This window comes from Lepus europaeus, chromosome 9 (assembly GCF_033115175.1).
Source record: "Lepus europaeus isolate LE1 chromosome 9, mLepTim1.pri, whole genome shotgun sequence".
Lineage (NCBI taxonomy): Eukaryota > Metazoa > Chordata > Mammalia > Lagomorpha > Leporidae > Lepus > Lepus europaeus.
The window spans coordinates 96604755-96631642 of NC_084835.1; the positions used below are offsets into that span (position 1 = coordinate 96604755).

The 26888-nt window shown below is 54.7% G+C and overlaps 1 protein-coding gene and 1 non-coding gene across 2 annotated transcripts in view; both read right to left on the bottom strand.

Moving 5' to 3' along the window:
• ZBTB7C (zinc finger and BTB domain containing 7C) overlaps positions 1-26187 on the bottom strand; it is a 313347-nt gene extending 287160 nt beyond the window's left edge. The window contains exon 1 of the mRNA XM_062201631.1: positions 26121-26187. The gene's annotated coding sequence lies outside the window, so the exon portion shown is untranslated. The remainder of the gene's footprint in view (positions 1-26120) is intronic.
• On the bottom strand, positions 23616-23779 carry LOC133767388 (U1 spliceosomal RNA). Its single transcript, XR_009866870.1, has one exon. It is a non-coding gene; the product is annotated as a U1 spliceosomal RNA (small nuclear RNA).
• Positions 26188-26888: the final 701 nt, after the last annotated feature.

Consider the following 26888-nt stretch of genomic DNA (forward strand, 5'->3'; position numbering starts at 1 on the left):
GAGGACATTCAAAGTTCCAGGTAACTTGTGTGCCTGTCTTAGGAAGCTACTAGAAGATGGGCTACACCAATATGGGGGTAGGGAGGGCCAAGAAGCAGCCGTGGGATACAGGAAACAGAAGACATGCACAGGAGAGTCCAAAAATCCCAAGGATGATTGTGCGAAGTGACTCCCAGATGAGAGCTGACCCCAAGCCAGAGATCAACCACTCCAGACTGAACCAGGACTTCAGAGATATAGAGAGATTTACACAAGAAATCTGACTTGAGAATTGGTAGAGATACAGGTGGTGAATTAATAATAAGTACATGGAAGTATAAGCAAATAAAAATAATGCAATGATCAACTCTAGGGAAAACAAAAAGTGATTCAAGAAAGGAACAGCATCATAGGTACTAGATGGCTCCCTCGAGAAGAGCGTGCATGTACTTACAAGCACGTAAATGCTCAGTACTTCTCTCACCAAAATCATGACAAATACGTTGGGAGGATGAGAGATACAATGTTCCGTCAGCTTTTGCTAGACTGTATTGCAGCAACAAAAGAAAGCTCAGTGGGTTGCAAGTACAAAAGCTGTTTCTCATTCCTACTGCAGCGCAGCTGTGAGCCAGCTGCGACTGTACCACGTCTCCTTCTCTTTGGGACCTGTCCATCTTCTTGGCATAGGGAAAAGAGTAACTGATTGAGACCACAACACCATGGTGCCTAAGCTTCTGATCAGAGGTGGCACACACCACTCCCGCCCACATTCCACTGGCCAAGATAATCACATAGTCAAGCTCAAGGTCATTTATGGGAGTCCTCCCGTAGGGAAGTCACAGCACAATGGAAACAGGTGTGTTACCCATGGACAGGAAGGTGAGGACTCAACAAAGAACAATCCAGTTGACGAGTGTGTACCGCAGTACAAGACGGAGGGTGGGTGCAGCAAAAAAGTTAAATGTTTGCTTTCCTTTGAGGGGGAAGCCAATAAATAGTGCCTTAAACTGAAAAGTCACTTGTGCATGTGACTTAGAAATATGGAGATGGGCATAAAAACTCAGGAGAAAGAATGTTAAATGGTTGCTTCTGAAGAGCAGGACATGTAGAAAGGTGAGCAGAGGATTCCTGGTTTTATAAACTTATGAAAACTATTTTTAAGAAATTAGTAGAAAATGACAAACAATGAGGTTAAGCAGCTCTTGGTCACCAGGCTTCACTGAACCACGGCTGCTCCTCCCTCTGGTTTTGACAGCAAGAGAGTATAGGAATCTCTTCATTTTAAGACAGAGGGCGTGAAACCAAGGACAGCTGCCAGGATGGAAACGCCCCTCCAAAACCCACCACCTAGTGTCCACATCATCAGGAAGGACTCCTCCCTACGTAAGAGGAACCTGACCACCCCTCTCTTTCTCTCAGTCAACTCTGTATTATCCAAGCCACAAAAGCAGGCTAAGAATGCGGAAACACGTAACAGTGGGATTCTAAAGCACAGATGCCTTTTAGATGCATCAGCGTTCGTGCTGTGCAGGAGACCTGCTTACTGGGAATGCTTAGCTCCAGCTAACGTGTATGCTTTGCCTAGATACAGGGGAGGCCAGGGGCGACTATGCTGGAAGCCCTCAGGAAGGCAGAGCTTGGAAATGAAATTGACTCAAGAGGTCCGGAGTTCCCTCTCAAGGTCAACCTGCATCTTAAGAGGTATAAAAGTAGGAGGTAAACATTGTGATCATCGTCTGACAGCAGCTCAAATTGGGCCCAGTATTAGCCTGTTGAGTGGGCCCAGCCACACATCACAAGTGTCACATCCAGCTGATTTCCACGACCTTAGCAACCAGGAGTCAAGTTGTCAACCCAGTGACCCTCAGCGTCACCAGGCTACTGGCCCAGTCACCATGCAATTCTGCTTTATTAACAACCCCTTCCAGAAGCTCCTAAGAAAACATTCCGGGGGAAAAAAATTACTAAAAAGACTAACTGAATTCATTTAGCTGTTGGGGCTTCTCACTGCATTACTTGTTATACGTTCTCCATGTTTTGATTGTCTAAAATCATGTGTGTATCTTCAAGAGATCAGAGAAAGAAGATAAAATTTTTGTGCAAATTTTGAGCCACTGGAGACCTCTGCTGAGGCTTCCCACGATGGGAAGCTAAGGTCAGGGTTTCAGTTCCTGTGCAGATCCCATTTGGGAGGGATGCCACCCTACCAAGTCACCCCCACTGCAAGTCTGAACGCACGGGCTTTGGTGAAGTGGGTAACACGGGCCCCAGCCGAGGGCAGGCCCACCCAGAATGCAGGTACCATTCGCAGTGGGAGACAGTAGAGCAGAGGAGCCACCGAAGCCTACAAAAGCCCCTTCAGCCGCTTCCAGCCAGCAGGGCAGAAACACACAGGAAACGCTCAGTACGTGCAGAGTCGTGATCTGTGGTTTCAGACATGCACAGCGAGGCCTGCTCCTTGCTGCTCGCCAGCCAGCATGGCCACACTGCAGACAGCCAGGGAGCGCATGCACGCGTGCGCGCGCGCACACACACACACACACAGCTCCTCTCCACCTGGCTTTCTCAGCGCCACAACTGTACAAGCGGGAGGCTCCCCCTTCTCCCCTGCCCCCCAGTACACTCTAACTCCCCTTGCTTAGTCCCAGAACGACAGGAGGCTTGACCCAGAAGGCAGGGGCCCGAGAGACCCCTCTGCCTCCTCTCCCAGATCCTCCCCTTCCACTTGTGCCTGATGCAATCAGAAGGAGATAGCTACACACAGGCACTGCTTGATCGCTCTCTCGCTCACTCTCCCCCTGGTTAACACATTGAAGGCTGAACTCTGTCGAAGGAGGCTTCTCCTTCCAGCCCCAAGGGCAATCAGCACTGTTGCACTTGACTCAGAAAACCCTTTCTCACCCCCACCCCCACTAAAAGCAAGGATCCTCTGGGCTATGCTGAAAGGTGAAAAAAACCAGGCAGACAGCAGACACCAACAGGCAAAGGAACAACTCCAACCCAACCAGAGGCCAACCTGGATCCTAAGCCCATTCCCTCCTCTCGTTCCACGAGCACTGGTCCCAGCCAGTGCAAGGGGACAGAGGCACCGCCACCTGCCAGCGGGGAGACACAATCCACACGGCAGAGACTGGGTTTACCCACCGTGACCATATTTTGCAAACCACAAGTCGGAGCTGCTCTGGAAAATCCAGGTCATAGGAGAGCAGGAAACATTCAAAAACCACGTTGAATACAGGCGGATCGGATACAGCCTGCGCACAGATGTGCTGGGAGAACGCGATGGGGAACCTGAAGAAGTGCTCCCAGGCAAAGACACAGGGCCCGGAGACCCACGATAATTGACAGGAAATTCCAGCCCTGTCTTGCCTCCCCTCAAAGAGCTCAGACACCGGCTGCCAGCCGCAGCTGCGTCACACAGGTGGTCCCCCCACTGCTCCCCGCCCCACTCTGGAGACCCTAGTTTGCCAGTAAGGACAGGACCACGGTACCCTCTAAGCCAGCCTCCCTTTTAATAGAAGGTCCAGATGAACGGGGTTTTATTTCTACCCGGCAGTCATAATGGAGACTGTCGGAAAGTCTGAAATCCACAGAGAACTCAGGCCTCATTTTAGCTTCACTTACGGCCAGCTGCCTCCTCCAGTGACTCTGTTCCCTGAACTGCAGCGAGTGGCAAAACAAATGAGCTTGACCTTCACATCTCTTTGCCTCCTTCTTCCCTGGAGCCAGAGAGACCAGCAGTGGGATGGGCCAAAGGGGGAGAGGCAGTGGGAAGAGAAAGCCAGGGCCCAGCCCCCCACCACCAGCACACACGAGCAAGGGTAACTTCTCAGAAGAGACACGCCAGCTCAGAGGATGACGGAGAGCACCTTCTGCAAAGAGCATGGGTTTCACCCTTAGATGGATCAAGTGGGCTGTGCGGGTTTGTCTGGGTCCCACCTTCCAAGTAAAACCACAGCCACAGCTGAAAACCCACCGCAACCACAAAGAGGCCGTATTCATCCCCTTCCTCTCTGCCGAGCCTTCCTGAACGCGGGCAATACCCACTGATGTGCCACCTCGTCTCAATGCCAGCCTGCTCACTCCTCTTCTTTCAATGGATATCCACATCTTCTCCACAGCAAGGGAGCACTCCCCTAAAGGGCAGGAGTTGTGCCTTCTTGTCTTTAAGACTTTACTTAATTGAAAGGCAGAGTTACAGAGAGAAGAGGACAGAGAGAACCTTCCATCCAGTGGTTCACTGCCCAGATGCTGCAACAGCCAGGATTGGGCCAGGCCAAAGCGAAGAATGAGGAGCTTCCTTTGGGTCTCCCACACGGGTGGCAGGGACCAAAGCACCCTGGCCATCTGCCTTCCCAGGCACGTTAGCTAGGAGCTGGACCGGAAGTGGAGCAGCCAGGACTCAAAGCAGCACACATAGGAGATGCTGGCATCACAGGTAGCAGCTTTACCCTGCTGCATCACAGTACTGGCCCTGCCTTTTAAGATTTTTATTTCAAAGGCCGAGTTAGAGAAAGGAAGGAAAGACAAAGAGAGTTATCTTCTATCCATGGTTCACTCCCTAAATGGCTGCAACAACCAGGACCAGGCCAAAGCCAAGAGCCTGGAAATCCATCTGGGTCTCCTACACGGGTGCGGGGCCCAAGGACTTGGACCGTCTTCTGCTTTCCTAGGCACATTAGTAAGGAGCTGGATAGGAGGCGGAGCAGCCAGGACTCAGCCTGGCACTCACATGGGATGCCAGCACCTTAACCTGCTGCACAACAACTCTAGCCCCAGGAGTTGCCTTATATTTCATAGAGATGCCCATAGCACCCAGCAGTGTGTTCTGCATACAGAATGAACGAACTGTCGCTGAGTAGCTGTTTTAGAAGTGGGGTGTTTTTTGGTTGTTTTTTTTTTTTTAAAGGCAGGTAGAGATAGCTTTCATTTGCTAGTTTACCTTCCAAATGCCCACAGCAGCCAGGGCCAGGCCAGGCCAAAAATCAGGAGCCCAGAACTCAATCTGGGTCTCCCACATGGAGAGGGTGGCAGGGACCTAGCACCTGCTGCCTGCCGGCTGCACATCAGCAGGAAGTGGAGCTAGGCCTCAGACCCAGGCACTCTCATGTGGGAAACGTGTCCCAGGTGGCATGTTAACTGGTGCACCAAGCTCCCACCCCTAAGAAGTGCCGCTTTTCAAACAGAGCAGTGCTCACATGTGCTTTCTTTTTTTATGCTGGGAAATCTATGAGAAGTTGGCTTCAGCAAATTGATTTTAATAGACTTTTTTTTTTCATTGAAGCTGACAAACACTAGCATCACAGAAATCGAAGCCGGAAGAGAAGCACTGGTACCGCTCTGTCCGTCCTACATGGGAGGAACTGGCACATGACCGATCTAGAACAAGGAGGGATAAAGGATTCTTTACAAGTGTGTACCGTAGCTGGACACCACGCTCCCTCACCGAGTTCAAATGTTGCGCCCTCTCATTCTGTTTACAGGATTCATCTGGCCGCCGCCACCCAGTCTTTATTTGGACCGAATTACACTTCAGCCCAACCCCATCTGAGTCATCACACTTTCTAAATAATTGCCCTGCAGTCTGAAGTAACGTGGAGGCTTCGGGCTGGGAGAAGCAGGTTAGCTCTGCAGGCTGCAAAACCGCACGTATTTATTCAGAGGGTGATGATCAGAGCTCTCCCACTCCTTCCCTGTGTGTGTGCGCACGCACACATGTGCATGGGTGTCTGTGCCCGAGTGCTGGGCCTGGGAGTGGGCTGTGGATTCTGCTTCTCCCTGGAGGTGTGATCTGAGCCAGGTCCTTTGTTTCTGTGCCTCTAGCTTCTGTTGCCTTGAAAGGGTTGTCGTTGAGGTTTAAAGGATGTGCAAACACACAGGCGGGTGCCCGGTGCAGGAAAACACCAGTACGTGGTGGTGATGGGCTGCCTGTTTGTTGCAAAGAGGCCAGCTGAAGCCACATTCCCGTGCAGTGAGGCCATGCCCCACTTACAAAACAGAGCCTTGGCTGGGTGTAGAAGGAAGCCCACAGGAAAAGCCAACCACCGTGCCCAGCCCAACGCCGGCACACAGAGGCGCCTGGTTCATATTTTTTGAAGAGTGAAGAAGCTAACGCCTTCTGAATTCCAAATTTTCATTTTTTTCCTCTAGAATCCCTTCTGCACACCAAGGGATGCCCTGTGGTGCCCAAGAACGTTTGAGCAAAAACCATGTTCAGTGTCAAGAGGTCACCTCTGGTGTTAGATGAACCTGGACCACCCCATGACGTCTTAAATGAAGACACCTATGTTTATCTCATCCTTGTTAATCAATTGTTTAACTACAATTTACACCTGCACTAGCAAAATAGAAAACATGCACAAAGAGGCTAAAACAAGACAGTGCTAATATTCCTCACTCCTGGGATCCATATCACTGCAGTGGGTTAGGCCAATGCCTGTGACACCAGCATCCCATATTCAAGCGCCGGTTGGAGTCCCTGTGCTCTGCTTCTGATCCAGCTCTCTTCCAACGAACCTGGGAAGGCAGGGGAAGATGGCCCAAGTGCTTAGGACCCTGCCACCCATGCGGGAGACTCAGATGGAGCTCCAGGCTCTTGGCTTTGGCCTGGCCCAGCGCTGGCCATTTGGAGAGTGAACCAGCAGATGGAAGACTTCTGTTTCTGCCTACCACCATCACTCTTTCAAAAGAGTTTCTAAAAAGTTTATTATTCCAGAGTTTCCTGCACTTTATCAAAATGGCATCCCAAAAGTGTGCGTTTTTGCTTAGTAATTTTCCTTTCCATCCATGAATTCTCCACAGAGAATATTTCCTTGGTCTACAAAGAGCAGGTTTTTTTCATTAGTTTTTTTAACACACACATAATGAAAGACAAAAACTCTGAGATTGTCAATCAAATGCAGATTAAAAGCCCCTCCCACTTTCATGGCCAGGCACTGTCCTGAGCAGTAGCACCTGCAGCCCTGTGGGAGTGATGGCTGGTGACTGTGCAGCACCTGTAACCTGTGCTGGGGATGCCGTGTGGGCTGGGAGTCCTAACCAGCTTGGTTCCCAGTGTGGTGATGTGAGCGGTGGTGGGGGCTCGTGGGAGGGAATGAGGGGGCCACTGGGGGCTGCCCCTGGAGACAAGTCATGCTGATCTCAAGAAGGAAGTCAGTTAGGCCAGCGCCGTGGCTCACTAGGCTAATCCTCCGCCTTGCGGCGCCGGCACACCGGGTTCTAGTCCAGGTCGGGGCACCGACCCTGTCCCGGTTGCCCCTCTTCCAGGCCAGCTCTCTGCTGTGGCCAGGGAGTGCAGTGGAGGATGGCTCATCACGATACTACCTGCCACGCTACAATGCAGCCACGGGGGCCCATGGCAGAGGCCCAACTGTGGATTTGCAGCCTCCAAAGCTGTGAACTAGATAAACCCTTTTGCTTTAAAGTACCCAGTGTCAGCATTTCCTCACGGCAACTGAAAAACGGACTGATACCCAGTCCCATCACTCACCTGCTGCTAGCCTCGAGTGCACAGCCCGCGGACAGCAAGTTCCCACTCCAGCCACGGCTGCTGGCTGAACGAGACGCTGTGTTCCACCATCACCAGGCTGTGTTCCAGCCCCAGCGGGCCGTGTCCTGCCACCCCGACGCCTGCCTCCTAAGGAGACCACATTTTCCTCTCTGGAGGCTGAGTTCACCACATGGAGACACTGAGGCACTGAGCGGCAGTTAAGACAGGAGCTGGGTAGTGCTCAGGCCCCCTCCCCTCTGTCCAAGGCCACGACAAGGGACAGAGGACCTGGCTCCTGCTGGGGCCGGCGTTTTTGCCTTCATGCGCTACAAGGTTAAAATGCCTGTGGACAGAGGCCCGGGAGCCACTGAGCTGGGCTCCGGCAGACCCGGGCTCCAAGCTTCCTGCTGAAAAGTGCTCGTGTGGCTTAAACCCCCAAGTTTCCATCTCCTCACCCACGAAATGAAGTTGTGGATGGAGCCTACAAAAGTTCCCAAGAGGCCGAGCAAAGGCACCCGAGTGACCGCCACCACGCCACAGCAGCTCCCCAGAACTGGCCCAGGGCGAGGGGAAAAGGAGGCCGCTGAGCCCTGAGCTGGACTCTGCTGTGAGGTAGCACTCAGGCTCCTTTATACTCAAGAACTCCACGCGATGGCAATCGCTCCCCTGATTTCACTCAGCAAGGAAAACCAAGTCACATGGGCAGCTCCCGTGGCCACCAGGAGTTAAAGTCTGGGCTACCTGGCTCTCAGGATCCCTTTTATGCTCCAGATGTAGTTCACTGGATGTTTGATATGCAAGTCAGTCAACTCTATCTCTATAGAATAAAACTATTACATCAACCAGAAACGACTTAATGAATTACCATGTTCACAAAAATTACACCGAATCCCACTCTGATCCTCAGCTGTTAGCCATCACCGCCCAACTTCCCTCCTTCCCACAGGTGTGGTTCTCAGATGCGGGAGCTCATCAGAACCTCCCGGAAGCCCTGTGGGCCCACCCCTGCAGTGCCTGACTTGGTGGGGCCCAGTAATGTGCAGTGTTCTCCCAAGCACCCAGGACCTGCTGCTGGAGTGTAGGGGTGGAGCTGGCCCAGGGAACCACTGCCCTGAGAAGCTCCTGGCCCCAGCTTGTCCAGCTCGCCAGGCCCGAGGAGGGCTCTGAGAGCTCTTGCTGTCAGAGCTGGCACGCCTCCACCCCTCTGCTCAGGGTCTGCTGCCCACCGACTTTTCCCCTCCCTGGCTCTGCACACAAGGGCGAGCCTGGCTTTCTGCCCCACTCGCTGGCAAGGGCTGAAAGCAAAGGCCTCTAAGGCTGCACACCCCAGCAGCGTGAATTCCCTGCGAAGGCCCCGTGAGCCACAGGGACCCTTTCAAAGCCCGAGATCTTCCCTCCCCCCGCCCCATGTTGGACATCCAGCAAGTACTTGGATCTACATCTCATCAGTTTCTTCACTGTTTTTCAAACCTTTTGAATGCTGAGAGATGAAATACCCTTTTTATTCCAAAATACAGTTTTTTCCAGGACTTTCTTTCAAAACGCATACGCGTGCACACACGGCCCAATAGGAAGCAAGCAGGATGTAAAAGATTTCTTTTTTTTTTTTTTTTTTTTTTTTGCACAGAAGTCCAAGTGCAGGCTATGGCTGTGTTCCCCCGCTTGGCCTCATTTCTTGCTTGGAGTTAGCAGATATATAACCAAAGCAGCACAGCTTTTGGAAGACAGGCCTGAGTTAGGAGGGTTTCCACTTGAACTCCACTGTTCTCATGGTTGCTAGATGATAACTGCTTTAAACTCAGACTTGGGGGTTGGGGGAGGCAGAACGTCCTTACAGTGAGGGCTTGAAAGAGTGAGAGGCACCCAGAGCCGAGCCAGGCAGCTGGGAGACCAGAAACCCAGACAGGAGAAAGCTGGGTCTGCAGTGCCCTTCACCTGGCCGATCTGCCCACCTCCTCCACGCCCATCTGAGACCATGGCTGCAGGGCAAGGCAACAAGAAGGGGCTGATCCACAGGCCTGGAAAAGCAGCCCAGCTGCAGGCCAGTGAGCGTGCCTGGATCACTTCCTCCAGCTCCAGGGACAATACAGGATTGTGTGAATACAGGGGGCGCTGGCCTGGCTGACCTCAGAAATCTGCTTCCGCATGTCTGAGTGAGGACCGGAAGTGGTTTGGGCCAACCGTGCTAATGAATATGCTTTTGATGTGACAATACCTTGGCATCTGTGAACTATTAATGGCCAGGGAGGAGCTGGCGTCCAAGCACTGAGAACCCCATCTGCCGGGAACCCAAGTGGAACCAGGAGGGGTCGTGCCCCCGCTACTGTTGAGCCCCCTTCCTGCCCCTAGGCTTGCTCCATCCACCACCCCTCCTGCCCGCGTGGCTCCCTTCTGCTGGGAAGGAAAAGCAGGACACCTGTGAGTGCTGGGAACAAAAGGATTCCTTTCGCTGCTATTCCCTTTCTTCAGCCTCTGACTCGGTAATACGCTGACTCTCCATCTGAAAAGTTTATCACTGAATTGTCTACCTAAGATAAAGTGAATCCTATGGCAAGTAAATTATAGCTCAATAAAAGCTGTTAAAAAGGGGGCAGGTTTTTGGCCTGGTGCTTAAGACACCTGCATCCCATATTGGCGCACGTGCCCCAGCTGCCTGCTAATGCAGACCCTGGGAGACAATGGTGATGGTTCAGTGCCTGCCACCCACGTGGGAGACCTGGACTGTGCGTTCCCCACTCCCGGATTCACTTCTGACCCAGCTCAAGCCACTCAAGCAGGAATCTGGGGATTTGGGGAGTGAACCAGTAGACAGGAGATACATTGCTGTTGCTATCAAATATATTTTTTTTAATGTTAAAACAAAAAACTTTAAAGAATTCACTCGAATTCCCCTCCAATTAAGCTCTGAATCAAAACTAGAGGCAGTTTGGGTCAGGACACCTTCAAAATGACCATACTCACACACATGTGTGCACACACATGCAAAGGACAAATGCTCCTAATTAAAAATAAACCACAAAAGGGGAGCACCGAGAGGTATCATGGTGGTCGCAACCCACGTGGGCTCGGCAGCCTCAGGCACCTGAGCCAGGACTGGCTGCCCATTCAGCAGCTGGAAAGTGATGTTCTTTTGCTTCCAGGAGGCTGGGACCTGCCTGGGCACCCTAAAACGGATGAGCGTTCTCCGCATTCAGGGCGCTCCAAAGAGCAGAGTGGACCATGCAAGAGAGAGGCCCATGGCGCCCCTGCCCAGCCTGGCTGGTCTTCTCCAGCCTCAGCGACCCCCAGGTTAGCAACACCATGCTGGATTTCCCAGCACTTCCGTCATGGCCATCACACGTGACAACTTCTCTAGTTCAGCTGTTGAATTCTTGCTGCAGTGGAGTGGGGTAGAAGAGACTTCAGCATAGCATCCTTTAGCTTCAAAAAGAAGCCTCCACACAATCATTTAAAAACTTCAGGCGTCCCTACAAGATCTTACAGACGTCTCAGGAGTTCCTTGGCTTCCTGCTGCTCTATCTTGTTTGGTCAAATCAAGCACTGCCAATGGCAAATTCTTCACTGACTGATTCAAGGCTGGGGGGCGGGTGGCTGGGTTTTCTGGTGATGTCAGCTGGGTAGACCAATTCCTGGAGAGTCCTCTGCCTTGTAACGGAGGCTGGCTAAGCCAGAGGCCGGGCAGGTGACGCGAGCTAGAGGTGGGGTAGGGATGGCAGACAAGGTAGCCCAACTGGGGGTTAGATCAGATGCACTGGGTTCAATTATTTTGACAAGTCTTTTCTTTTTAATCATCTGTAATGAGACCACAGTATACTGTGCCTTGCGCGTGATATATTTTGGAAATGTAATGAAGTCTGGAGAGTAGGCAGCGTAACTCAGCTCCAGCTATTAAATCTTTGCTTCGAAGCAGGATATAGTAAAAGATTTGTGTGTGTGCGTCTGTGAGTGTGAGTGTGTGTGTGTGTGTGTGTAAATATTACAGGGCTGGCACATTAGCAGGGGCAAAAATTAGCCAGGTTCTCCTACCATATTGAGATTTAGAGCGCCAGAGTACAGGGACTACATTTTTCTGTAGAGATCTTTACAGCTATTTGGAATTATGAACCCATAATATGCAAATGCACAGGGCTAAGAAATACACATTCTTGGCAGAGACTGAAGATGTTATAATGTGTGCTGTAAGCGGCGGCGCGTCTGTGTGTAAAATCGACGCGCACATACTAACTGGTCGATTATCCCCTCTAAAACCACACATAAATTCTCCTGACAGCGATGGGGATTTTGCACACATCCCAAGAACCAACAGACTCCTAATGTGCTGTGTGTGGATGAAAGATGTATTTAAAAACACAGCAGAAAGGGTCACTCGGCTAAGGGAGAGAGCTTGGAGTCTCCGGCAGGACAACAAAGGGATGGGGACCACATTTGCCTTCGGAGCATGATAATTATGTTATTAGCAGCAGTCGATAATATTTATTGAGTTCCAGGCTCTATGACGGCCACTGTTCTGGGTGCTTCCCATCCGTGGCCCCTTTTAGAGAGAGAGAGAGAGAGAGAGAATGTGTGTGTGAGTGTGTGTGTGTGAGTGCGTGTGTGTGTGTGTGAGTGCGTGTGTGCATGCATGCATGTGGATGTGGATGTGTGAGTTTACATGCGGGCTCGGTGCAAACACTTCACTCCCCTGGCAAATGGCCACCTTCCCAGGGAGTGTGGTGATCTACACTGCCGAGACAATTAGTCTGCCCCAGGGGCCTGCAGGCAGGAGCATTCTCATCCAGGTTCCAGAGACAAGCGGGCAGAGTCCAGGGACAAAGGCCTGTCCCTTTGTGGCGACACCGCTTCAGACCTGAAGCCTCCCATCTAGGTAACAGCCATTTCTGGGCAAACAGCAGAAAATTAGGAACCGCAGTCCAGAATCCGAGAACAGGTACCGAATCCCCAAAATAGAATGTTGCTGAGTCAGGTCTGTGCAAATGCAGGGTCTTGAAAACTGTGCAGAAGGAAAAGCAAAGCCTTTAGTTCAACAACGGCTTCTAATGACTTCTGCAGGTAGGTAGGTGCTGCCCTGCACCTGGTAGACCAGAACCTGCAGGAGTCGAGGGTCCCCTGCAAAGCAAGGATCCATTGTCCGTCGTGTAAGCCGAGAAGGATTTTTACCAAAGAATTCATTTTAAAACCTTTCTCCCAATCCCTGCCCCACTCACAAAACTGCCTGGGAAAACTCAAGGACTCCAGGTAGACAGAGGCAAGCGCACCCTTGGCTGTTTCCCAGGGCTGGTATGGACAGCACCTAGGATTTCACCCTCCACCTTCTCACCTGTTCCACTCTGCTCATGAGCAAGATGACTGAGCTCCCGGGAACTAGAGCGCATGTGAAGCAGGTGCAGGTTTGCACAATGGGCGCAAGCACATCAAACATCAGAGCTAACCCACAAATAGGAAGCCTTTGCCCCTTGCCTTTGGATAGCTCTCAGCAAACACCCTGCAAGACCAAGGCAAGAAACTTGAGAGGAACCCAGCAGGTCACGCCATCTACTCACTCCTGCACAGAGACATGGACACTCCGGGGCTCGAGCCGGTCCAGCACTGAGGACGTGGCTTACGTTTGTCAGTCAGTACTAGGCCAGGGAAACCTTGGGGTTACCAACAGGGATATAAATCCACAGAAAGAAGTGCGTGCGAACCAGGGCCTTGGAACAGGGTCCTTGAATCCCTGCACAACACTCCCAGCCTAATCATGCCTCGAGATTCATCAACCCTCAAATCCTTTCCTCTGTTCCTGTCCGCTCATCATCCCCACGCTTGCACGTTCCTCGGCCCAGACCACACAGAATGAACCCAAGGAGCGGGATCCTCATCCTCCTCTGTGAGCCACACTCAGTGACAGTGGCCAGCAAGGCACAGGGCTCACGTACAAACTGAGGGAAAGCACTGTAAGAGGGACTACACACACACCTCTGGGATGTCCTAACACCTGGCTTTAGTGTCCTGATAATTCTTTATGCTAGTACTTGCATTTTTAATTTTAAAAAATTTGCTTATTTATTTGAAAGCCAGAATTAGAAAGAGAGAGATCTTCCATCCACTGGTATACTCCCCAGATGGCCACACAGCTAGGGCTGAGTCAGGCCAAAGTCAAAGCTAGAAGCTTCATCCAGGTCTCCCACATGGGTGCAGGGGCCCAAACACTTGGGACATCTTCTGTTGCTTTTCCCAGGCACATTAGCAGGGAGCTGGAACAGAAGTGGAGCCAGCAGGACAAGAACCAGCACCCGTATGGGATGCTGATGTTGCAAGGGGTGGTTTTACCCAATATGTCACAATGCTGACCCCAACAATTCTTTCAACAGCGCTTTGAGTGGCTCTTTAGCAATTTGCTAAAATGCCATATGAAAGCAATGTTGGCCACGGAGTACAAACCATTCCAGTTTGGTGCTGGACTAAAATACGTGGTTTTAATGCTTGATATTGAGTGGATTATCACTTCCAAAATTCAGGTTAAAGTCAAATTGATGCCGCCCCCTGGAGCATATCAGACTTAAGCTAAACTAGGCAGAAAATCCAGAACTGGACTGGATGGGGGTGAGCGGGGGAGCCAGCCTGGAAGATCTGCTGCAAGGAATTCTACAAGCCTGATGCCTTAGCCAAGTGTACTTCCTCCCGCTGCCTACACACATCCCCTTCTGCACTGAGCCACCCTCTTCAGGCTGGGCCCACTCCCATCCTTTGCCCAGGCTGTTCCTCCCACCCTAAATACTCTCCGGGGGCCCAGCATCAACTTGCACACAGTGGAGAGACTGTGGACACCTCAAGCAGCTAACCTGGCCACTGTGAGCCTTAATTCTTGTTACATGGGAACAATGTCATCGAACTGTGAGGATGAATGGTGTCACATTGGGCACTGGCTCCTGCATGTCAGACCCTGGTCCCCACCACCCTCAAGTGTCACAAGCTGCTCCCTCTCAGCACACAGACTCCAGGGCTCCCAGCTGCTTTTCTTTAATATCTTGTGGCCCTTACAAGCTGTGCTACACCACTTAAGTCTTCAGCACAAAGCTTGGATATGTCCTGTATATACAGCATCGTCTTCCCAACCAGATATTCAGACCCTCGGAGGCAAGGATCCTGGCCTTCTCCTGGTCCTCTGCAGACACGGGAGGATCCCAGAGGCACCTTGTGCTCCTGGGAGGGTCACAGTGTCCCTACCTGCACGCATGCGCGCACACACACACACACACACAAGCAGGAAAGATTCTGCAGGACCAGGGAGTCTCCAAGGCTGGTCTGCAACTCTGTCAACTTTAGTGTGTCAGCTTCAAGCCCACGGATGGAGGGCCACACTCAGCCTGGGGGCTTCTCCCGAAAGCACTGTGAGTCCCCACGAGGGGAGACATCGGGAGGGGGTCAGCCTCTGGGGGAAGCAGGTCTGCCTCAAGCCAGGAGGACAAGAGCAAGCTGTGTGCGTGCAGGGACAAGGCCCGGAATCTGCAGGTCAGGCAGGGCACATGGGCCTCCTCTGACTTAGCACAGTTCTCCCCACGGACCACAGCTCCTCGGGCCACAACGCTGCACCGTCATCGCTGCCTATTTGGTGCAAAGGGATTGGCCCAAAGGAGGGCTCTGCACCGCTCTGTGGATTCTAAAGCCAGCCTTGATCTCCTGGGACAAAAGGAGGCTTCAAAACCCTTCGAGGTCAGAAGAAGCACACCAAGGATACCGAATGTCATCCTGGCTGAACTGGGGTCCTGAACGCTGTGCTTTGGGGGAACCCTGCAGATGGGCAGTGATCATGAGAGGCAGCTGGTGGGGGGAGGAGGCAGGGAGAGTTAAGGACATGGTGCATGAGCTGTGCTCAGGAAACCATGCTGTTCACAGCCATCCAATCAGCCCCGCGCCCCACCCCCCCTACTCTGAGAGCCCGGCACTACCTCCATGGCTTGCACTGCCCTCCGCTGGGGCCGTGCCCAGTGCTGCTTTGACCTCCCTTCTCCGGCGTGAAGCTGCACCTGTTCTCCCACTAAGCCACTCTCATCTCAGACCCTGGCCCCACCCCCAGAGTGTGCGCACACTCCTCCAGGCCTTGGCTTCTTGCTGCCCCAGCTCCACCCCTTGCCCGGCCCAGCACCTAACGTGTAGTGGGAGCTCAGGAGACACTGGCTTAATAAATCATCATCGACTGTGTGATGTGTTTTCCAGGAAGTTCAGCCAAAAACTGTTGAACTTACTTTGAATCCTTAAACAAGGAAGCAATTTTTTTTTTATTTTTTGAAGTATCCTGTGAATAAGTCAACAAGCTTATTCTTGGAGTGCTACAAATTTGCCTGTATTCAGAAAAATCAAGGATCACGTTCATGAAACAGAAATCACTAGATACTCCATCAGCCAAAGAGCAGAAGCCATCAACATATCCATGTGTCAGGGACGGTCGAACAAGACAATGTGTCTAATAGTCAGGGCTGGGGAGCCGCAGAAAGCTGTGGGAAAACGGAATTTAAAGATACTGTGCATTCCCCTCATATCACCAAGATAACAGGAAGTTAAATACAGTGTGTATGGTATAATTCTATTAGAGTAAAAAAAAAATTTAAATATACACATGCATGTAGGTCCACGTACACACACATTTGCACTTTCTTGTATCTGCATAAAACACCTCTCGAGTGAAGAAACCATTCCTAGCAGTGGCTCTAACAGGCAGCAGTGAGAGGAAGACTTTAAATGCCCCTTTGTACTTTCTGAATTTTAAACCACGTAAGTGTTGACCTACTCCAAAAAATTAAATTAAAAATTCAAAGCAAACAATGTGTGGAAAGGTGATTTTTTAAAATCGAGTTTAGAAATCATAAAAGAGAAAGCCTCATTTTAAAATGGTTCAAGACAGCCTGCTGAGCCATCTGGGGGCTGTGGACGCTGGCCCGCAGGGGGAGGTGGGAGGGAGGCAGGGTGGGGTCCCAGCGCCAGGACCAGACCCCCTCCCCCCCGGCTGCTGTCTGAGGTGATCTCGGAGACTGCTGCAGCCCCAGGTTCCTCATTTCTTTCTTTCTTTTTAAGATTTATTTATTTATTTGAAAGTCAGAGTTACACAGAGAGGAGAGGGAGAGAGACAGAGAGGTCTTCCATCCGCTGGTTCACTCCCCAGATGGCTGCAAGGGACAGAGGAGCTGCGCCAATCCAAAGCCAGGAGCCAGGAGCTTCTTCCAGGTCTCTCACATGGGTGCAGGGGCCCAAGGACTTGGGCCATCTTCCACTGCTTTCCCAGGCCATAGCAGAGAGCTGGATTGGAAGTGAAGCAGCTGGGACTCGAACCAGCACCCATACGGGATGCCGACACTGCAGGTGGCAGCTTTACCTGCTAAGCCACAGCGCTGGCCCCTGGGTTCCTCATGTCTGAACAGCAGCACTTGGAGCACCTCTGGGAGCACGCAGGCTCCTCCCCTGTCTGGGAATCAGGGTCCTCAGGTTGACCTGAGCTAGCCGCTCAGTGACAATGTGGCTGACGCTCCCTACAAAGGAGACCCAGCTTCCTCTGCCCTGAGGAGTCTGTGCTGCAGAGATAAAACCCAGACCCCTGCTGACCAGAGTGCAGTCAGACCAACGCCTCTGACTTCAGACGCCCAAAATACACTCAGCGCCACGCCCTTCCCCGACACACCTGCTGCCTTTTCCTCCTCATCCCACATCCTCTCCACACAGGCCCGTGCCCGTGCATGACAGAGCTGAAAAGTTTCCTCTCCTGTTCTAATATTTCCTGTGCGGCCCCTCCCCAGGTTTGTGACGCCCATTCACAGCCATCTGCGATGGCCCAGGAGCGAGAGGAAGTTTCAGAATTCAATCCCAGTGACAAATGTGTCACTTTTTAAAAATAACAGCGATCCTGCACCCGCTCCGAAACACACTTTTTATATATGTATAAAAAAGGCAACGGGACAGTGTCCATTCTTGGACTGCTGTGGACCAACTGTCCAGACAGAACTTCACCAACGGGGTGCCCAGCTGCACTCTCTGCCACCCAACCTTACCTTCCCTCCAAGCCCCACCTCTGCCCGCTGCAAACTTAGGAAGTGGCTACATTTGTTTTCCATGTCTTTCTCTTAGGATCTAGAGAACGCCACAGCCAGAATGGCTCTTAGAGGTAACCCAGCCTCACGCTACAGAGCGAGAAACTGAGGCCATAAAAGCTGAATGGCTCCCTTAGCAATACGCCCTGTTCCACTGCGAGGCCACGAGGAGAGACAGATCTCAGGGCTCCCTGGCTCCTTCCCTCATGCCACTTCGGACATGCTCACCTGCAGGGGCCTCACCACTCTCCCTCACTGTGCAAGGGCCCCCAAGCAGCCCCAGCCTCCCCAGGCTGGCCCTACCAGGCTCACTGCGCTGTCCAACATGGCAGCTGCTAGCCTCGTGGCACTACTGGGCCCTTACAATGTGACGAGTGCCTCGTGTTGAAAAGACGATGTTGTAACACACTGGGTTCAATAAGCTACTGAAAGTCATTTTAGCCATTTAACTTTTCAAAAAAGGGGCCACCGTGGCAGCACAATTTGTTAAGCTGCTCCCTCAGTGCCAGTCTCCTCTGACTGAGCACCGGTTTGAGTCCTGGCTGTGCCACTTCCAGTCCAGCTCCCTGCTAACGCACCTGGGAAAGCAGCAGCAGATGGCCTGAGTGCTTGGGCCCCTGCCATCCACGTGGGAGACCAGGATAGAGTTCCAGGCTCCTAGCTTCAGCCTGGCAGGGGACTGGCCAGGCCACTGAGGCCATTTGAGGAGTGAACCAGCAGATGGATGATCTCTTACTCTCTCTGTCTCCCCCCTCCCTCTGTCACTCTGCCTTTCAAATAAATAAAATACCTAAAGTAATAATAATGCTGGAAGGCAACGTGAGGTGCCACAGAAGGCTCACCTTGCATTCCCATGAGGCGGGGCTGCTCCAGGCACACACTGCCTTCCCATCCGGCACCCAACCAGCAACATGGACCTGGCCATTTCCATCTCAGTGTGGCCAGACGCTCCCTATTCTAAAGACCAATCCAGGCCTGGGTGATAACAAGGAAGCAGTGTGACCCCCCAGTGACATCCACTTGGGGCCCCTGATTTCAGTAAACACACTTCTTCTTCCATTTGCTTTAGGGAAGGAGCAGGGATCCTAGTCCACCTCCAGCGATGTGAATGCTACCTACACGTCGGGAGCGGCTTCCTGAGAGTTATCACTCCTGCAGACTGGATTGGTGGCCCCTGAAATACAGTGGGATCTTGGGGAACAGAAGGAGGAAGACCACAACACAGTCTTCTCCCCGCTCCCTCCTGGGCAGGAATAGAAATTCACAAAAAGCATGAATCACGATGGCTCCCATGTGGCAAGGTCCTTGTTCGCTGTCCCGGGAACTCTTCCAAGGGCTGGGTGTTACCTCATTTTCCCAAACCCTATCAAGTGGTCTTGTCACCACTGCATAGACAAGAAAGCCAAGGCCTGGAGATGCAGCCAAGCCACTACGACCCACTCCCGAACCTTTGCTCCGCATCACCACCCAATGCCTTGTGCCTCAGTTTTCTTACCGGCTGCAGGTAGAGGTGGGGCAGGGAGAGGTCTCACAATCCCCCAGGACTCACGCTCCCTTGGGAGGCTCTGGGCCCAGAGGCAGCACCATCTCTGTCTCTTGCCCTTCCTGCCTTGGCAGCATCCAAGTCCTGACTCGGGAGCTCCATCCACACCCTCCTGGCCAGGCCCCTCTAGGCCCCATCTCCAGGGAGTTGCGTGCTTCTAGCCCTTAACTCGAGAGTCCACATAAATCTCACCTCCCCTCAAAACCCACTGAAATGACAAAGTCAGGGCACTGTGTACAGGGTCGGCCTCTCTGTCCTCCCAGGATGCAAAGATCCTGCTGCTTCTTCAAGCCCCAGGGTCCTGTGTTCCACCCCCAGCCAAACACCCTCTCCAAAGAGGCCTCCGCATCCATGGCCTTCATCAAGGTCTCACCACCCACAGGGAGGATTCTGCATTGTATTGATTCAGCAAAATTGTTCCCGAGCCCCTACTGCGCACCAGGCCCTTTTCTAAGCCCTGGGAATACGTCAGGGAAAGAGACCTGTGGAGTGAACACAGCCCCAGCAGCAGCTCCCCAAGCACACCGGCCGCACCATGCAGCATCGTATTTCCCTAGTCTCCCCTGCTTCTCTTATTTTCAGTCCAAGAACGATGAGTTAATGGGCAATGATTGAATTGTATTGTACCGGTTAAATAAGGTATGGAACATTACTTGGAGGCATAAAGAGCAATGATGGCGCCGGGAAATGTGATAGAATGTTCAGGAAGGGCACAGCTCACACCGCGGATACCCCCTCCCCCTCGCACTTCCCAGGACTTCAGGAGAGGCAAGCGTGAGCCAGCACAGGGCTGAACATATCCACAGTGGGCAGGGCAGGCGGGGGAGAGGCGCCTTTTCACTGACTCAAGGTCTAGGTTCTTACCCGGCTGGGGAGCTTTTCCCCGCCCCAGGGCCATCTGGACATGTACAGCGTCATTCACAGACCCTACAAAAGTCATCAACCTAAAAATCAGCTTGTGGCCAGCGCCACAGCTCACTAGGCTAATCTTCTGCCTGCGGCGCCGGCACATTGGGTTCTAGTCCCGGTCGGGGACCGGATTCTGTCCCAGTTGCTCCTCTTCCAGTCCAGCTCTCTGCTGTGGCCCAGGAGTGCAGTGGAGGATGGCCCAGGTCCTTGAGCCCTGCACCCACATGGAGACCAGGAGAAGCACCTGGCTCCTGGCTTTGGATCAGCACGGTGCGCCGGCCACAGCGCGCCAGCCACAGCGGCCATTGGGGGGTGAACCAACGGAAAAGGAAGACCTTTCTCTCTGTCTCTCTCACTGTCCATTTTGCCTGTCAAAAAAATAAAAATAATCAGCTTGCTGTGAATGTACTGAATTTCCAGTCCAGTCTGCGGTTGTGTTGGCGGGGCTGGTCCCAATGATTCTGCAGGAGCTGATATGGCCCACGGGCTGGACGCCCCTGGCCCTGACTCCAGAGGGCACAGCTCACAGGGGCTGGGTCCATCAGGGAGCAGACCCGAAGATGGTTTCCTCTAGGATCCGCAACCAAGGAAAAGGCCCACTCTGTCTGGGAAGAAGTGGCACGGGTTTTCAGAGTTTGGGGACACCAACTTCACTCTCAGTGATGTTTCCTGTGTCAGCCAAGCTCGTAAAAGAGCCTGGAAGGGACCCCACTGGAATCAGGGTGCCATGACCATTTTTCTTTTATTTTATTCTTTTCCACATTTTCTGTCACCAGCCTTACTGTCTTTATAATCAGAAAAATAAGCAGTAAATGGAATGCTAATAGTCTTCTATTAGCATCTGGTGTGAAACAGAATGACACCCCCCCCCCAGCTCCTGCGGGGCATGGGCCTGGGGGGCCCTGCAGAGAAAGCTCCCCGTGCCCACGCCAGCAGGCAGCTGTCCACAGCTGCTCCGCAGAGGCTGCCAGCGAAGGGGGCTGGTGGAAAAACACAGCGTTCCTGACTCTCCAAGGATGGCATTGTGCTGGGAGCTCTTGCCCACCAAAGAAGTAAACGGAGAGAGCGTGAGCGCGCGAGCCAGGGGAACCGCAGGCCGCGAGGTGGGCCGCTGCGAGCTCCCACACTCCTAGCATCACCTGGAGAAGTGCGTGAGATCGAGCTTCATGTCTGCCTCCCGGCTAATGCATCTCCATCCAACCCAACGGCACGACTCGGCACGGTCAGCCACTCCAGCACTGCTATGTCCACACGTGGGTCCAGGGTCAAGGACAGGACAGGCAGCAAAACAGACGTGGCCCCTGCACTCGGGGATCTTACATTTCAGGGGCGAAGACGGGCCACACCCAAGAGAGGAATGAATGGAGACGCGGTCCCAGACAGTGTCAGTGCTGTGAAGAACACAGCGCAGGGCGATGCTGGAGACCTAAATATCAGGAAGAAGCTGGCTGTGGGAAGATGGGAGGGAAGGGCCTTTCAGATGGAGAAAGCAGGTGAGCCCCAAACACCTTAGCTCAGTGGCTTCAAGAAACAAGAAGGTGGGGCTGGCATTGTAGTGCTGCAGGTCGAGCCACTACCTGTGACAATCACATCCCATGTGAGCACTGGTCTGAGTCCCGGCCGCTCCACTTCTGATTCAGCTCCCTGCTATTGTGCCTGGGAGAGCAGCAACAGATGGCCCAAGTCTTTGGACCTCTAACACCCACATGGGAAACCTGGCTGAAGCTCTTGGCTTCAGGTTTTCAGCTGGCATGGCCTGAGCTGTTGCAGCCATTTGGGGAGTGGACTAGCAGATGGAAGATCTTTCTTATCTCCCTGTCTCTCTCTCCAGCTCCACCTTTCAAATCAGTAACTTTTTAGGAAAAAAATAAAATAAAATCAGCAAACAGGAGCTACAGGTTGGGGTGTAGAGAGTGGGCGGAAGGTCAGAGAGGCAGGCAGAGGTCAGATCCCAGCACGCACAAAGCATTCTGCAGGGAGTGGCCTGATCTGCCTCACTGAAGGCGACTCGCCTGCCTGCAGTGTCCCGTGATCACCTGCGGAGAGAGGGGTCTCCTAGCTGCCGAGCACGTGAATGGTGATGTGGACTGGCCACCAGCTGGGCCCCAGGGCTCCCACCATCCCTAAGGAAGCCCTATCTGTTTTCACCCGAACTCTGCTTCCACATCCGTGCCCTTCAGACGTCCCCTTCACAGTGCCACAGAGCCCACCTGCTGGCAATGGAGCAGCTAGTGTGACTGCCGCGCACCTGCCTGCCCATGCCCTAGGCCTAGCGCCATGTGCCAAGGACCCAAGGGTCAGCAACTCCCAGCCCCACTCTCCAAAGCCCCAAGGTGCAGGCTTCTCCCCCTGCAAGCCCTGCCGTGAGCACCTGAGATGCTTCTGATGGGCAGATTAATTCACACCAAGTGAAATGGAGACAAGCTTGGGCCTCGCCTGCTTCCTCCACCCCACCCCTTATCCGTCTCAGGAACGAAGCTGTGGCCGGTGGCTTGGCAGATATGATTTATTCCAAGACAAAGGAGGACTTTGGTGTTGGTCTGAGGAGGGGGTGGCCCAGGGGGCCGCCAGGGACCGGTCTGGGAAGGAGCCGAGGAAGAAGCAAATAAATATGGCATGTGTGCCCCAAACCCTCTACCAGCCACACACAGAGACACTCGGCTGGGAGTCAGAGGGAGATACGTCCAAGCTGCCACTTTCAAACTCTCCTGTCATTGTTCAGTTCTGCCCTGGGAGAGTTCCAGGGTGAACTTCACGTTGTGGGAATCGGGGGGGCGGGGGGGAGTAGAGGAGGGAGGGGCAGTGCCTCAGAAAGAAAGGCACACGCTGGCTCCAGGAAATTCCGAACCCCAGAGCAGCGGCTGTGCCAAGGGGCCCTGCAGGCCCCGTCCGCACGGGCAGGGGGCACCGAGTATGCCACGTGTGGCTGGGTGGTGGATTTTCTTCCAGTGGACACAGCCGTCCCAGGGAGAAGTCACACCGCAGATGGCTCAGACCCCTGAGTCCCTTTCTCCCCAGGAGGGAGGCAGGGTTATAAATAGCCCGGACTCCTTCAGCCCTACACAAGCATAGATCCCCGCCCCCGCCCCAGCCTCAGCCAGCTGGTCCCTCCGCACCCAAGTTCCCACAGCCTGCTAGGAGAAGGAGGCCAACTGCCCACCCTGCGCGGGGGCGGGGAACAAGACGACCCTGACACCTGCCAGGAATGTAGCTGCAGCCCCTTGGCCTCTGGAGTGGCAGTGCTGGGAAAGGGGCAGGGAGCCAGCAATGTGACCAGGGCATCTTTCAGACCCCGGTCAGCCGGGAAAGCCCACGCTGGGAGCTCAGTGCCACCATGCAGTGGGAGAAGTTACAGGAGTAACAACACACACTGCTCTCAGTTTCCCCATCTGAAGGATCCAGCTCTTGGGGATGCTGATGAGATCAGCCTGAAAATGAAAGGCAGGGTCACAGCCTTAACACTGGACCACAAGAGGACGCCAGGTTCTGTGCTCTTCTCCAGGAATCCTAAGCATAGCCACAGAGACACAGCCTCTCCCCTCCTCACCCAACAAGAACAGCATCAGCCTTGAATTCGCAATGCTGCGTGTCCCTGAAAGCAGTAAATTCTACAAAATATTCTCTTTTTTAATTTTTTTAGGGGAGAGCACGAACGCAGTTCCCCACTACCACAAATTCTGCAGTCGAGTTTCCCACATGTGGGGAAACTGCCGAGGTCAGCACATTTGGAGTGCAATAGATGAGCCTGGCCCTGGGCAAACCACCTTGGTGATCATGGGACCTCCCCTGCCAGGTAAGTATACAAATATTCTTACAAATCACTTCTGACTAATGACACGCCACACCCAGACTTATTTTAATAAGTTGCTGCCACACTGTAAATGACACTACAGACTGAAGGCTAAGAAGTGTCCCAGAATATTCTGATTCGGGGAGAAAAAGTTCTCTTCGCAAGCATTCTGTTTATGGTGCCGAGGTTGGCGCTGGTAAAAACAAGTTGAGGAAATCTAAGTGGCCAACTCACAGCTCTTTTTAATTAAGACACTTTGTTTGCTCAATGAAATACAAAGTAAAAAAACATTTACTGAAAACCTATTCATTAATGTTTAATAGCTGTGTCAAACACTCGCAGCAACATTGATGCCAACACCCCCCATAATTGCTCATCTCTCTCATTTGCTATCCACAACAGCGCAGCGTTTGTGTCCAAGTGTAATTGATCCAAAATTAGGCTGCCTTTCAAAACTCTCTGTAAAACCTAATTACCAGGAAAACAGAGCCCTGGCATCCTGGGGAAGTGGGTGCTTCAGTGAGAGGAGCTGCGAATTCATCTCGGCCAATCAAGCCACATTATGTTACAAAAGCAGCCGGAGAGACCTGGGGGACCACAGAGCTGGCAAGCTGGGGTGTCCTCAGCCCCGCCTGTGCAGTGACAGTCCTGAGATTTTTAAGCCAAGGACGAGGGACAGGAAATAAGCCACACTGGCTGGCAGGCATGGATTTGGAAAGTACCAGATAAGGGGCCCCTACTGGGCTCAGGCTGTGGGGGTGGCATTGGTGACCTCAGACCCTCCAGGGCCTTGTCCAGGGAGCTCCCGGCACTCCAGCCGCACAGGCGGACGTCGCTGCCAGCCCTGCGGGGCCTCTAACCCCGTGGCAAGCCGGGCCACTTTCCTTCCCGAAGCCTGAGTTTGCTCATCTCTAAAAAAGAGCCCTCCAGGGCCTCTCTCTCACCCCCCAAGTGCTGGGACCTTCTTGGCAGCAAACAGGAGGGTTTCTGCTGAGGAACCTTTGGGGGCTGGGGGACAGGCCCCGGAGAATGAAGGGCCGGAGTGTTCCCAACTCTCACGCAGGTTCTACCCACTGGCAGCCCGCGCAGGGAAGAATGCTTGCTTTCAGCCCAGCGCCGACCTACCGGCGGGTTCTACCTCGCCGCCCGGGATTCATGCGCTAACCTGGCCAGGAAGGAACCCGGCCAAGCCACCGGGCTCCTCGGAGCGTCTCTCCGGGAGCTGGCCACAGCTTAGCTCCCTCTTTGCAGGGGGCATCCCTGCGCACCCCCTCTCTTCCTTCCGTCCCAGAAGCCCCCCGGAGCCCGGCCCGAGCCTTGCGAACTGCCCCGGCGCAGGCGGCACCCGCCACCCAGCCCCAGCTCCCCTCGGCCCCGCGCCACCGAGCCGCAGGCCTGGGGCCCGGCCTTCGGGGCTCCGCGGCTCTCGAGGTCACCAAGTCGCCGCTCCGCTTTTCCTGGTTTTCTCCCGGAGAAGCCAGAGGAGCTGGCGGGTTAACAAAGCGGCACGGAGGCGGAGACGATTCGCTCTCCACGGAACAAGACGACGGGCTCACGCCGCCCGCGAAGACGCACGCGGCGCCCGGGCGTTCCGCTAGGAAGGCGACCCCCGCGCGGCTGTGTGCGGGCGACCGCGGCTGGGCCGGGTTCGGCTTAACTTCTCCGAGGCTCGGAGCAACTGCGTGCGAGCGCCCACGGCCCTCAACTTCCCCATCTGACAGCCCCAAGGATCGCAAGGTCCAGCCCGAGCGCCGCCTCGGGCCAGGGCCGCTCGGGAGCGACGTGCGGGGATCCCAGCCTTGCTGGTCCCTTTCCTACCCAGTGCGGTGTGCGGGTGCCAGCGTCCCGGGAAACCGTCCCTCTCCCCAAAAAAGCTCCCACGCCTTCCCCGCAGACGCGCGGTAAAACTTTAGGCAGAAACCACCTGTGGCTGCCGACAAGCCCGCCCCGGCCCGGCCCGAAGGCGCCGCCGAGCCCGGGACCGCAGCGCCGCACAAGTTCCCTTCCAGCCCCGCGCGCCACTCCGGCCGCGGTGCCAGCCAGGAGGCGCGGCGCCCGCTCGCTGGCTCGCTCTCCGCCGGCTCTCGCCTCCCTCCGCCTCCCTCCGCCTCCTCCCGCCGCATGGCTGCCGCACGGAGCCCCTCAATGGCCACCGCAGCCCCCCGCCCGCTGCCCGCCCAGCCCCGGGCACTCCGGCCCCTGCCGGCCTCCTAGCAACGGCCCCGCGCCCGCCTCCCGGCGCCACCGCCGCAGAGCCGCCTCCCCGGCGCCCCGCGACCTCCCGACCCGCCGTGGCAGCCGAGGTGCGGGACGACCGCGACCCGCCGGAGCCCCGCGCGCCCCGCCGCTCACCCCCGCGCGCCGCCCGCACTCGGCGCGGGGCCGCGGTCCTCGAGTCCTCCCGCGCCGCCGTCCGTCGGTCCCCGAGCGCCGGCCGCGCCGCTGTCAGAGTCTCGTGGCGGGGCTGCGCCGGCGGCTGTGGAGTCGAGCGGCGGCCGCGGGCGCGCGGGCAGCTCCGCCCTCCCGCGCCGCGCCCCCGCCCTCCTCGCGCCCCGCCTCCCGCGCGCCGCTGTCAGCCCCGCGCCCCGCGCCCGGCGCCCGCGCCGCCGGCTCGGGGGGCGCACGGGTCGGAAGGGCCCGGATGTCTGCGGTCGCCTCTCGCTCGCGCCCGCCGCCCGCACGTGCACTTGCCGCGCCCGCCGCCCCGGCCCCGCGGAGCCGTCCCGCCCGCGGCCGTGGCCGGAGGGCGGCGCCGCGGGGGGCGCCCAGGACGCGCGCGGGGGCGGCGCGCCGCTCGGGGCCCCGCGTCCTTTTTCTTTCTCTGCCTCCTCCAGGATTTAAAGGGCCAGCCCCGGCCGAGGCGCGGGCCGGCGGCCGCCGTTTCACCGGTCTCCAGACGCCCTCTGCGGCCCGGCCGGACCCGCCCGCACGCGAGCGCACGCCCCAGACCGCGGGTATTTTTAGGGGCACGCCCGGCCCGCGGCGGCGGGTTTGGCGCGGTCGCCTCGGTGCACGGCTGTTTTTTACGAAGTCCGACTGGGAGGGCAAGTCCGACAGCAGAGTCGCCGCTCCCCGCCTCCAAAGCGGGGAGCACGGAGCAGGGACGAGAAGTTTCCCAAA